This window comes from Harmonia axyridis, chromosome 4 (assembly GCF_914767665.1).
Source record: "Harmonia axyridis chromosome 4, icHarAxyr1.1, whole genome shotgun sequence".
In the NCBI taxonomy this organism is placed as follows: domain Eukaryota; kingdom Metazoa; phylum Arthropoda; class Insecta; order Coleoptera; family Coccinellidae; genus Harmonia; species Harmonia axyridis.
In genome coordinates this window covers 48,983,812-48,996,538 of record NC_059504.1, presented here as the reverse complement: position 1 = coordinate 48,996,538, position 12,727 = coordinate 48,983,812, and the positions used below count along the sequence as shown (strand labels likewise).

Below are 12,727 nucleotides of genomic sequence, written 5' to 3'. Positions count from 1 at the left end.
ACATCCAATTAAAATTACAATCGTATGCATTGTGGCATGGTAAACAAATTTTGCCATATGACTGTATCAAAATGTGTACTTGAAAGCTGTTATAAATGGGTATATAGACCTCTGCTCATTCCAAATTGCATTATGCTTGTTCACTTATATTATTGTTATTGGCTCTTTATCTTTGTTTTTAATTTTTATTGAATTAATTTCATGAATGCAAATTTTGCCTGTAGTTTGCGAATTATATGAACTGAATGTATTCAATTCCTTATTTTAAAGAGTAACCATTTCATAAAGCATTGTATTTCTTTCTAAACCCTAACTATACACATCGGTTAAATTGGGGAAACAAGTTTATAGCGCATTTATCTTGAACTCTTCGGCCAATGTCAGCAATGTAATATTTATTGAATTGAGGTTTGTTATCTTGGGGATTCTTTCGTTCAGATGCAGTCCTCATTTACTTCCTTTTCTATATGCAGATTGAACGAAACAAATGAAAAGTTTACAGATTATTATAGTTCTCGAGATTCTTTCAGTGATCATCGAATTTGGGTCTCCCTGTTCACTAACAATTAATTTATTCAGTACCTAAGTACATTCCTGAACTATAGAATCGACAATAAAATTTTTCAATTCAAATAATCAATTCTAAATTATTTCATCGGAACATACATAAATAAATATTTTTCATTTATTTCGAAATTGGTTTTCTTGTGTCTATTATATGCTCCATTCGAAGAACAATCCTCGATATCTCTCAAACGATAATTAATTTCTAATTAAACTCTACTTTTAATTCTTTTTGTTCACCCCTGGATAAAATAAAAACAAATAAATTGAGGATTGCATATGAGCAGTTACATCCCCGAAAAAAAAAGCTAAAATTCAAAAGAATTATTGATTAAATCGGCCATAGAGTTCAAGAGAAAACAAACTTCCTTGAGATTTCGTCCTTTCTACTAATTTCGCCTTTATGATTACTGTCAAAACGAGAAACTTCATCCAAACTAATCAATTACTGTCTCGAACACTTCGCCGAATTTCCACATGCGACAGACCCAATTTCCATCAATTTTTCCCCTCGAGTGAGCGATCGGCGGAACTCCGGTCGAAGATTTTCCGCATTCCTGTCCAAACCCCAAAGTTTCCAGTCCGCGGGACGATTCCAGACACATATTCCACATAATTGAAAAGTTGCCATCGTCGCGCCGGGCGCTGGAAGAGACGGTCGTCGGGAAATACCGGAAAAGCCGGGAAATTCGAATCCGGATCCGCGATTCGCACGCCCAATTTGCCTAATCCGAAACAGGGATCGGGAGCATCGGGGTCGTCAGACCGTTATCCCGCAATGTTTGATTAGTTGTCGGTGTTCGGGATGCTGCATTCTGGACCCGGATCCGTGTGCATTCCGGGTTAATCAGATTAGTCCGGTGCCGTCGCCTGGTCGTGGTATAGAAGCTCCGGTTCGTCCTCCCCGAATCAATCTAATGATAATCGGTCTGTTCGGCAACTGCGGAAGTAACGAAAATTGCTGTTTGCTGGCTGATGGAATGGGATTAGTCGGGATCGTCTGGAGGATGAGAAATTTCCGTTGAAATACCTGCTTTTCTCCTCAATTTTCCTTTTACTTCTTTTTCCCAAAAACATCTCATTTCCCAATAATCAATATAGGACCTTCTCAGACTTTATCAGTGAAATAGAGGTTCTCATGAAAATTAACATAGTCAACGTAGTCGCCTTCAAGGTTAGCTTGTGTTTGTACCATTGGAGTTATGCCAACTAGGGCATTGGAGATCATTACAGATCTCACACTTCTCTATCTTGTGATAGAGTAGCCTATGGGCCTATAGAGATAGCCTAAGACTATCCAGAATTGGTAACGGCAATGAGAGAGTAATGAACTTGTTAATCTCTGACCAATTACATACCATCAGTGGACCTTGTCAGTGACGAGGTGATAAAGAAAAGGACCCCGCACGTTTAGTACGGAAAATGGCTTTCCGTGAATTTGGCTGAATTTTTGATATGTTGTAGTTCTTGATGAACTGATCAGAAAAGTCCTTAGCCACAAAGCTCAAAAATGGGCAGTTTTCGAGATATGGAGCTTTGAAAATGGATTTTTTGCAATTTTTGGGGTTTTTGCTCATCAATCGGGGAGCTCTCATTTCTGGTTCTGATGGAATTTGGATGTTCGGTGGCCAGAACCCGACTGAGAAATGATCTACCTTGGTTATATTAGGCACCGCCATCGATAATTTTTTATACACTGCTCCACATTGGCTATGAAATGAGATATAAAATCCAAGATCTTCCATACATCTTTTCAAGCCACAAGATGACGCCAGAATAATTCACATGACCGAGAAACGACATATTGTGAGATTTTTTTAAGACAGGCCATAATATCTGAATCCTCATATATCTGATGTCCAATAATATCAAATATGTTAGCCGAAATGTTCATAACCAGGCATCGCGAGCTGTAATGGGGGAAAATGGGAAAATCATAATCATATTTCCTCGGGGATAACAATTGTGATCACTATTGATCTCATTTACATATGATATGTGATTTGTTTCTCACAAATCTCGATAATCTGACAATGGGGTGCCAAGACATTTTCCTTGGAATGTCTCGCAATTGATGATAGCATCTCACAGACAAACGAATCCGTGAAAATGTCTGCAGTTTTGATGCAATATAGTACTATACGGGTAGAATATAGAAGTCCAAGTGTTGGAAGCTAACTATGAATGGAACATCCGATATTAACCCACGAATTCTTGAAAATAATTTTTTTTTCTATGAACTTTTTGAACTTCACACATACGAATGAATACTATCTAATAATATGATCGTTGGCTAAATGAATGAGTAGATCAATCAAAAACAATATAATAATGAGAGTGACATTCATAATAATAATAACAATAATGATAATAAACAAAAAACAATTTGAAATTATATTAGCAATCGCAAGAAATCATTTAGAATATTATGAATCGAATCGAGGGGAAAATTATCATTATTGTTATTATTATTATGAATGTTATTCTCATTATTATATTGTTTTTGATTGATATACTCATTCATTTTGCCAACGATCATATTATTAGATAATTTTCATTCGTATGTGTGAAGTTCTTAAAAATCATAGAAAAAAAAAATTATTTTCAAGAATTCGTGGGTTAATATCGGAAGTTCCATTCATAGTTAGCTTCCAACACTTGGACTTCTATATTCTACCCAGATAGTACTGTATTGTATCAAAACTGCAGACATTTTCACGGATTCGTTTGTCTGTGAGATGCTATCATCAATTTCGAGACATTCTGAGGAAAATGTCTTGGCACCCCATTGTCAGATTATCGAGATTTGTGAGAAACAAATCATATATCATATGTAAATGACATCAATAGTGATCACAATTGTTATCCCTGAGGATATATGATTATGTTTTTCCCATTTTCCCCCATTACAGCTAGCGGTGCCTGGTTATGAACATTTTGGCTAACATATTTGATATTATTGGACATCAGATATATGAGGATTCAGTTATTATGGTCTCTCTTAAAAAAATCTCACAATATGTCGTTTCTCGGTCATGTGAATTATTCTGTGTGGCATGAAAAGATGTATGGAAGATCTTGGATTTTGTATCTCATTTCATAGCCAATGTGGAGCAGTGTATAAAAAATTATCGATGGCGGTGCCTAATATAACCAAGGTAGATCATTTCTCAGTCGGGTTCTGGCCGCCGAACATCCAAATTCCATCAAAACCATAAATGAGAGCTCCCCGATTGATGAGCAAAAACCCCAAAAATTGCAAAAAATCCATTTTCAAAGCTCCATATCTCGAAAACTGTCCATTTTTGAGCTTTGTGGCTACGGACTTTTCTGATCAGTTCATCAAGAACTACAACATATCAAAAATTCAGCCAAATTCACGGAAAGCCATTTCCCGTACTAAACGTGCGGGGTCCTTTTCATCAAGAAAACCTTCACTATGATACTAAGTAGAAAAGAAGATTGGAAAAGGCGGTCCACAATCCCAGTTCTCAAAAAAAATACCATTAATGGTACACATATAGAGACGGGCGCTGGAATATTTGGGACTAGTATCTTTCAGTGTTCAGTTTGTGACGTAGTAAAAAACTATCACACATATAATACAGCGATATATTCTGACAGTCGACTCGAAGGTCACATAATATGGATTCTAAGATGGAATTGGAGTGGAGGAGAAAACTCAACGAAATAGTCAAGAATAACTTTCTATTCTGGATTCCCGGTCACTCGAGAATGAAATAAAGAGGCCAACACACTTACCAGAACAAGGACTGGCACTGACACTGGAATCTTTCTATGGTTAAGAAAGAGTTTCTGGAGGAGGAAAACCGAAAGGAAAACATTATGTATTGCATCATTCCAATAAGTTCCTTTGAAACTTAGACACTGTGAAATTTAAGTACTATCTGGATATCAGAAAGAATATGCTACACCTCCTCACTGGATTCCTTACAGGGCATTGTCTCCTCAGAAAGTAACTCTTGAGAATGAGTTCATCAGAAAACGATGAGTGCCGATTCTGTGGTGTAGAGGAAGATACTTTGGATCACCTGGTCACGGAATGCCTCACCATCACTAGCCAACTAAAATATGATTTGTAAAAGAGACTTTTGAATAGAAGTGAGGAAGTAGCCCTCCTTGAAGCTATCGCAGATACTAAAGTTCATAAGAATTCTGGAACTGGAAGACGACCTGCAGATCACGTAATGGGACTGATGGAGGATACAATAGACCATTAGGTCGCAGTGCAATAAGGAACCTCCTTAAATCTAATCTAGTCACCTTCCAGAGAGATACATATACACATAAGCTCCTTCAACATTTCAATACCTTTTCTGCAGAAATGTTTGTCTTTGCTTGCAAAATAGGCTTCAACCTCTTCAACCATTTCTCCATTAAAGCTGAAAGTTTATCTCTAGAACATTCTCTTGAAGACTGCAAAATGCCCTTAATTACAAGGTAGAGTTGTATGAAGAGAAAGAAGCCCCAAAGAAAAGAAAATCGGACTACTGATTCCCAAGTTAAGGTTATCAAAAATTTAACTCATCTTTTAATCAGTCTGTATCTCAAAACTCTTAGGATACTTTTCTGAAAGGCTTGGATGACACGCATCCACCACTAGGCTATGGCTCACCACTCATGCTCCATCCTGTACACTAGAAAAATGTTGAGCAAATTCAACTGATATCGGTGACTGGTTATTGCCCACAAGCTTGACCGTGTAACTGAAAATAATTATTTCACATTCATCGGACTGTATTGAATTGAACCATGAATATTGCTCCAACCTCAACTCAATATAACTGCGAAAATCACAGAATACTGCATTCATTCGCTGATTGCAAATTCATGGAGTCCAAGCACTAACAGTTTATTGAAGTTTTGATGATAACTTTCCCAAACATTAATAATACAAGCCCAGAAGTGGTTCGAATAACTTTCACATAGCATATAGATACATACATTTTACATGACAGGTATTTCTCACAAACTCATAATTTATTCACTCTATCTCAGTACATTCACTATAAATGTTTACATTCGTTGCAATTAGACAATAATAACAACAAATTTTTCCTCTGGGCACCTAGGTGTGTTACACCTGTATGTGCTGTATAAATAAATTATAAACACGTCTACCTCTAATATACACAAACAAAACAAAGTAACTTCTTTCGTGTGAAATCCTCTGACTATCGATCCATCCCATCAGAAAAATGTCATATATTTGGAGTTATTTATAAAGGGTGTTTTTTTTAGAGCTATAGAAATTTAAATTGCAATAAAACAACGATGAATTATTCGATTGACATGAATTTTATTTATCCACAAGATAATCTTGTGGCATTACATTTTGAATATGATTTCTGGCATATGACCGCCACGGTTGGCTCGGATGTAGTCCAATCTGGACGTCCAATTTTCGATGACTTTTTCCAACATTTGTGGCCTTATATCGGCAATAACACGGCGAATGTTGTCTTCCAAATGGTCAAGGGTTTTTGGCTTATCCGCATAGACCAATGACTTTACATAGCCCCACAGAAAGTAGTCTAGCGGTGTTAAATCACAAGATCTTGAAGGCCAATTCACAGGTCCAAAACGTGAAATTAGGCGGTCACCAAACGTGTCTTTCAATAAATCGATTCTGTCATAATCGTTTTTGAAGAAGTACGGACCAATGATTCCACCAGCCCATAAAGCGCACCAAACAGTCTGTTTTTCTGGATGTAACGGTGTTTCGACATACACTTCAGGATTAGCTTCACTCCAAATGCGGCAGTTTTGTTTGTTGACGTAGCCATTCAACCAGAAGTGCACTTCATCGCTAAACAAAATAAAATGGACGCAGTGCGCGATACGTATTCCGCACAGAACCATTATTTTCGAAATGAAATTGCACTATTTGCAAGCCTTGTTCAGGCGTGAGTCTATTTCTGATGAATTACCAAACCAAACTGTGAATAAATCACTTGATAGCTGTTGAATCGGTAGCCATCTTGAAAAGTAATGCCAACTTAAAGTTATATACCTCGAAGGAAACACCCGTTATATATTTCTTTCTTAATTAGAACTTTAAACGCTTTAAATCAGTGCAGCCTCTGATATCAATCGGTAACAAGTTGTACATTTTTTGACCAAAATAATTTATATACCTTAAAATGAGGTTGTTTTCATTAATTGGAAGTTTAATTTGTAAGTTTTTTAGTTCTTGTTTCATATCAATGGTTCACAAAAGGTCTCAAATCATCTCGGAAGTGCACAAAAGAGCAAACCGCCAGAACATACAGTGTTCGCACATTATGTACTGTATTTCTGAGATATAATCCCGAAGAAACCATATCTAGAAGTCCATCCACTCATTCAAAATGGTGCGAAACCGACAAGATTTCGCTCCGACTCAATTATCATAGACGCTCGCATCACGCGGTACCAAAAATCACGTCTACAAGGTCGCACGCCACATGTTGAGTAACGTAACGATGGGGGATATAATAGATTAAACTGATGAAACCGCCATTCCGTGGTTTTCGTACACCATCTCTGTTGGATTTAATCATATTCCTAATCTAAAAATCCTCTTAGCGCATATTCGAGCATATATTTAATGATTTAGCGTTCACGCAAGCCTAGGCTTGTTTGTCCACGCGATATACGGAGCGGCTGGAGAGTAATGGACGCGATTTTCGGGGTGTAAACATCGTTTTCGACGCAGTGGTTTCATTTCGGCGTGTATATTTTCGATTCCGGCTTTGGGTTTATAGTTTGGATCAGTTCTGGAGATGTTAGCGCTGAATACGGTGTTTGTTCGCACTTCCAAAATACTTACTTGAGTTCTCTTGATTGTAGTGTCTTTGACAATCCTTGTTTTCCATTCTTTTTGAGTTGAGAATTGAGAAGTTACTTAGTTGATAGTTCATTGTCGCTGATAAGGACTTGTTATTTATTGTATATCCTCCAATTCAGAATGTGTGTCTTTTGAATTAAGATGTTATAAGAATTGACAGCTCTCAGTTCTTCTTACCTTTTATGTCGTTATACTTCTTAGGAATTCATCACCATAATTTCTTAGTTGTATGCAGGTTATACATATGTAAATGCAGTTTCAAATATTCATTTATCTTCAGGCATAATCATATTACTACTCACTACGCACTACCCAGAATATCGAAAGAATCCAACTGAGTTGAGATTCTGTATGTAGATTCAAAATAACCATTTCAAACATTATGCAAAGTCATCAGAATCATAAAAAAATATTTTGTTGGAAAAATTGGGGAAGTACTTACTGACGTGGAGTCAGCGCCAATTGACCACATAACACGTCATCCGATGAGTCCTGGGCGTGGCGAATAAATGACACTGCCAGCGACAAAACGAATTCCGTTTCCATCTGCTTGACAACCCTGATAATTCTTTGGCCAACAACGATTACTCGCTGTTTACAGACATCCAAAAAATGTGCCAGAGAAATTTAGCTCCAATGAAGGCAAATATTTTTTTCTACAGAAAAAGTATTGAAAAGTTATTTCAGCGTTAGAGTACGTGTTTTCCTCTTGGAAGCACAGGTGACTATGTTTAGGATCAAATCCGGATATATGGAGATGAGCGTTATAACTCTATATTTTCTGGACTCTTCAATTAATGTTATAATAGTAATTTACGTAACAAGTCCGGAAAATAGGTTTTTTTTGGACGAATAGACAAAATTCCAGGACGAGCGTAAGCGAGTCCTGGAAGTCTGCGAGTCCAAAAAAAACTTTTTCGGGCGTGTTGCGTACAATATTTTTTCGGCAACCATGTAGAATAACACTATCGCTGCTGCTTTCCATATTTTATTGCGATTGCGATGAAAAAACATGCAAATTTTTGACAACTAATTTCATTTGAACTGTCAGCCGTTATCTCGGTTGCTATGGATTCAATGATTCTTTTCCGGCCTAGTCCGGGAAGTACGTACTTTCCGGACTAGGCCGGGAAATGCTACTTTCTCAGAGAAAAAGCGTCCGGGAAGTGAGCACTTCCCGGACGGTTGCCGAAAAAATTAGTTTACATTCAGAGAATACATAACAAGAATGAATGTGAGCGAGAGCATTTTATAAAACTTGTAGGACTCTATAGAAGGTTGAAGCACGCAAAGATATGTGTCCACAACAGTTTGAAAGGGTCCTAATGACAATAACAGAAAAATTAAACAAACCAGTCAATCACGTCCAATTCACAGACGTAGTGCCATCTGCTCTTTCTAATATCAAGTGAGATAAAATGACATGATGAAGAATATATACATAGTAACCTATTGGTGAATCTGGATTGATTTCCTTTATTAGTTTAGTCTATGCTAGAGTGAGCAACTAATCTTGAAGACATCCCAGATACTGGGAAGAAGAAACCATAAGGTTTTCGGTACAATTAAACTCCCTTACATCTATTGAGATTTCTAGTCCATGATAAATATAAATGCTATTGAATTATTTCAGAAGATTATCCCTTACAACGCTTGTGATAATGATTTATAACAGTTTCATAGATTGACGATCCTTCATTGTTATTCGGTGTCAAACATCCAGTTATCCTATACAACTATTTAACCTACCAGGAACAAAAGCTTTGTGACTATTGTAATGAAACCTATTCAAATTAACCATGAGTGTTTCACTCTTCGATAATTGTGTGGACGGCAGGCCAACATCTGATACCCGATATCTCTCTGCCAGCAGCTGTTCTGTAGTGTACGGTGTGCCTAGCAGCATTTATTCATTTTGCAATTTACGGAATTCCGGCTGACGTAACTAATCGCCATACACGCGTACGTTTTATTCTTCCAAATGCATTTTGATTGAAATCGAACCCTTTTTCATTTCCGGCAAATCTAAAAGTTCGAAGCGGGGAATCATATAAGTGACATTTATTTTTTATTCATTCGATGCAGGCACGGATGTTCTACTGAGAATACTAATATACAGAGTGTTTCTCTACGAAACAGAAATTCTTGAAAGGCGAATCGACTTTGTCGATGAAAAATTTCATTTTGATATGAAAAGAATATGAAAATTGGAGATAAATCAATGATCGTTTATTTCATTCTTATTGAAAACACCGAACCTTTCTAGTAGTTTTGTATTAATTGATACCGTTTTCGAGAAGCTAACAGCTCCACATCCTCAGACCTTGTACTACAAGAAAACATATTAAGAATAACAGGTGAGATAATAATACGAATAAAATTACCGATAGGTTAACTAATCTCAAAATGAAATTCAACCTAATCAAACAATATTCAAGAAATCTATAAACCTCAAAATCTCGTGATATTCAGAGACAATTCAATTTTTAAGGTTAAGTATGCCATAGTATATTTCATTGTAAAGGGGAAAGATGCCGTAAACGATGGAAAATGATATCAGCCAAATGGCTACCACTGCTAGAGTTCGATCTCTACAGACTTGAATCAATTGTGTAGCATTGGTATAGACCTTTCAAGTGGTGCCAACGGAAAAAGCTTGGAGGTGTTAAATCATAAGATTCCAGTGGCCGATTTTGATCACATTTTTGAGAAATAACACGATTAGGAAACTTTTCTAGCAAAGTTGTGATAGTTTCGTTGCTTGTGGGGTATGTAGCGCCGCCTGGTTGAAAATAAATGTCCTCCAAATCAATATTTTCCAATTCCGAGCACGAATAATCATTAATCATAGCTCGGTAGTGCGATTCATTCACCGTAACTGTTTCTCCAGCCTCATTTTCGAATGAGTGAGGTCCAATCGTACTATCAGTACAAAAACTGCACCACAGTGACACGTTGGGGATGGAGAGGCTCTTCAACAATCATACATGAATTTTTCGAGCCCCAAATTTAATAATTCTGCTCATTAACGAAGCCTTCAATGTGAAAATAATAGGCCCCATCACTGAATATGATTTTACGTTAAAAATCCGGATCATTTTGATGAATTTCAAGTTTTCGTCTACACTACCAGTTACAGCAACAATATTCGTAGTTGTTCTTGAACGGCGCCTACGGTTTAGATTCTTCATCATTCCCTTGCAACAAAAAAAAAATTCACCAGTTCACTATTGCCGACCGAGAAAATTGCTTTACTGTGACTGTTTTAGGTACTAGTAAACAATTGATGTTAACAATTTCAATGCGTTGTTAAGACGTATATCGTTTCATTTTGAGAAATGGCGTAGTGTTTAATCATCAAAGGTCAAAAGATGACAATTTCAAAACGGACAGTGGACAATCCTAGTGGATTTTTATTTTTGAAAAAATTCATCAAATACGGAAAATGTTATTTTGAAAGTAGATTGCCACCGTGAGGACTAATATGAAAACACAATAAATATCCTTCAGCATCTAGAACATCTTTCTGATCAATCCATCCAGACTTATCCCATAAATGCTAGCAGGCTCTACCAAACCCCGAAGGGACATTTTTGGCGGATATCAAGACGACCATTATATCTTCCTGGGGGACGCTCTAATCCTCTCTAATTGTACATTATAAACTAGCTGTGCCGGCTAATGCGCCTTTTCAGCTGCGCCATTTTCTCATTCCGAAATAAATATAGTAGATAATTCCTCGGCATCGTTACGAATTCAGTTATTATGGCGGTGCACCGATTTACGTTCGTTCCGTTTGTCATACAACAAAGCGGCAAACGATCTTCGCGACACTCGTATTGAACGAATGAATTTAGTTTGTCGGAAAATCTACGACTTGATTTTATGAATTCGGTAATTTTGTTATCTCGAATATTACAAACGGGACCTGCAGTTTGCCATCGCATCCACCTTCAACCATCTTTCATCTTAATAAGAAATTTTAGCATAGTTAGGAGATACTGGAATGGTCTGAATAGGTTTGATTTGATAACTGCTTCAGGCTTTTGAAATGAATGCAAAGAAACATTATTTCGAAGATTATAATGTTTCGGAAGTTCAACTGATTATAATTCTTTTTGAAGAATGATATCTTTCAAATATTCTACATGAATTATTAATTATGGTTACTTGATATACAATTTAAAGTGTCATTTCTAGAAATGAATTTCACATCAAATCTCTTCTGTGGTACCGCTATAGTCATGTTGATAGTGTCGCCCATAACACTCCCTTTTCAAGAAGAAATCTCCTAATGGGTTTCTAATAATAACACATGTCAACAGACAAGTGCAGCTCAACCCTCAGATCTTTTTATCATTTTTATTTTCAATTTTTCCATATCGCACCTTCCTTACTTTGAAATAAGTGAAGATGAAGCAGGTGTGAGAGGAGAAGTTCTTGACCAATTCCAAGAACGAAATAGTTAATTCACAAGATGGGAATTTCATTATACATTGAAGTATAGTTAGTACAATTATTTATAGTAATACCTGATGCATTTACGGAAGCATTATTCACAGAAACTGATATAGAAATATTTAAAAACTTCCCAATGGTGAGGTTGAATTAAATTTATTCTAATCAAAAGAAAAAAAAAGTGCTGCAAAAAAATCTATAAGCATAACAACCTTTAACTTCCGATCTCAGAAAATCCAAATGGTCTTCTGGTGAAATATACTTAGCGTTCTTGATACTTGATAGTTCATCAATTTCATTCCATGACGGAAACTGGAAGGGTGATATTCATCTTCTTAATCATTTTCAGAGAAATAAGGACTCATTTTAACTTTTTCTGAATATAATTTTTTTTTTCATAGGACGAGGGTTTCTTCGCTCAAATCTGCCAAATAAATTTATTGGAGAACAAAATCAGTAAAATTTCGAAGACCTGGATGACCACAGGGCGCTGCAGTAGTTGAACTTTATATCAGTGCTAATTTGAATCCGTCTTCAGAATCCTTCAGGTAAATTTTAAGTTCTCAATGTATATTGCATCGTCCATAAAAAAAATTTATATTGTCTTAAACAAATCGTCACACAACTTCTGTCTGGTATCAATTATTTTTGCGAATAAAAGAGAACTTCTTCGAACTTGATTTGTTGAGTCTTAATGGTGATAAAATATACGTAGTTCACACCAAGCTGCGTTTCAAGAGCTTTGGCATTTATGATCAAGTATTTAATCGATTCAGTCCTTACTTGGTGGAAAATCATATTGATTTGGTAAAAAATAAATGTAAACACTTACTAATTTCCACAGATCTTTCCACA

The 12,727-nt window shown here is 36.4% G+C and overlaps 1 protein-coding gene across 5 annotated transcripts in view; it reads left to right on the top strand.

Moving 5' to 3' along the window:
* LOC123679358 (neuroligin-4, X-linked-like) overlaps positions 1–12,727 on the top strand; it is a 447,908-nt gene that overhangs the window by 164,365 nt on the left and 270,816 nt on the right. Inside the window, exon 1 of one of the 5 annotated variants that reach the window (XM_045616938.1) lies at positions 12,293–12,420. The exons of the other annotated variants lie outside the window; for them this stretch is intronic. The gene's annotated coding sequence lies outside the window, so the exon portion shown is untranslated. Of the gene's footprint in view, positions 1–12,292; positions 12,421–12,727 lie in introns of those variants that run through there. 5 annotated transcript variants of the gene reach the window in all.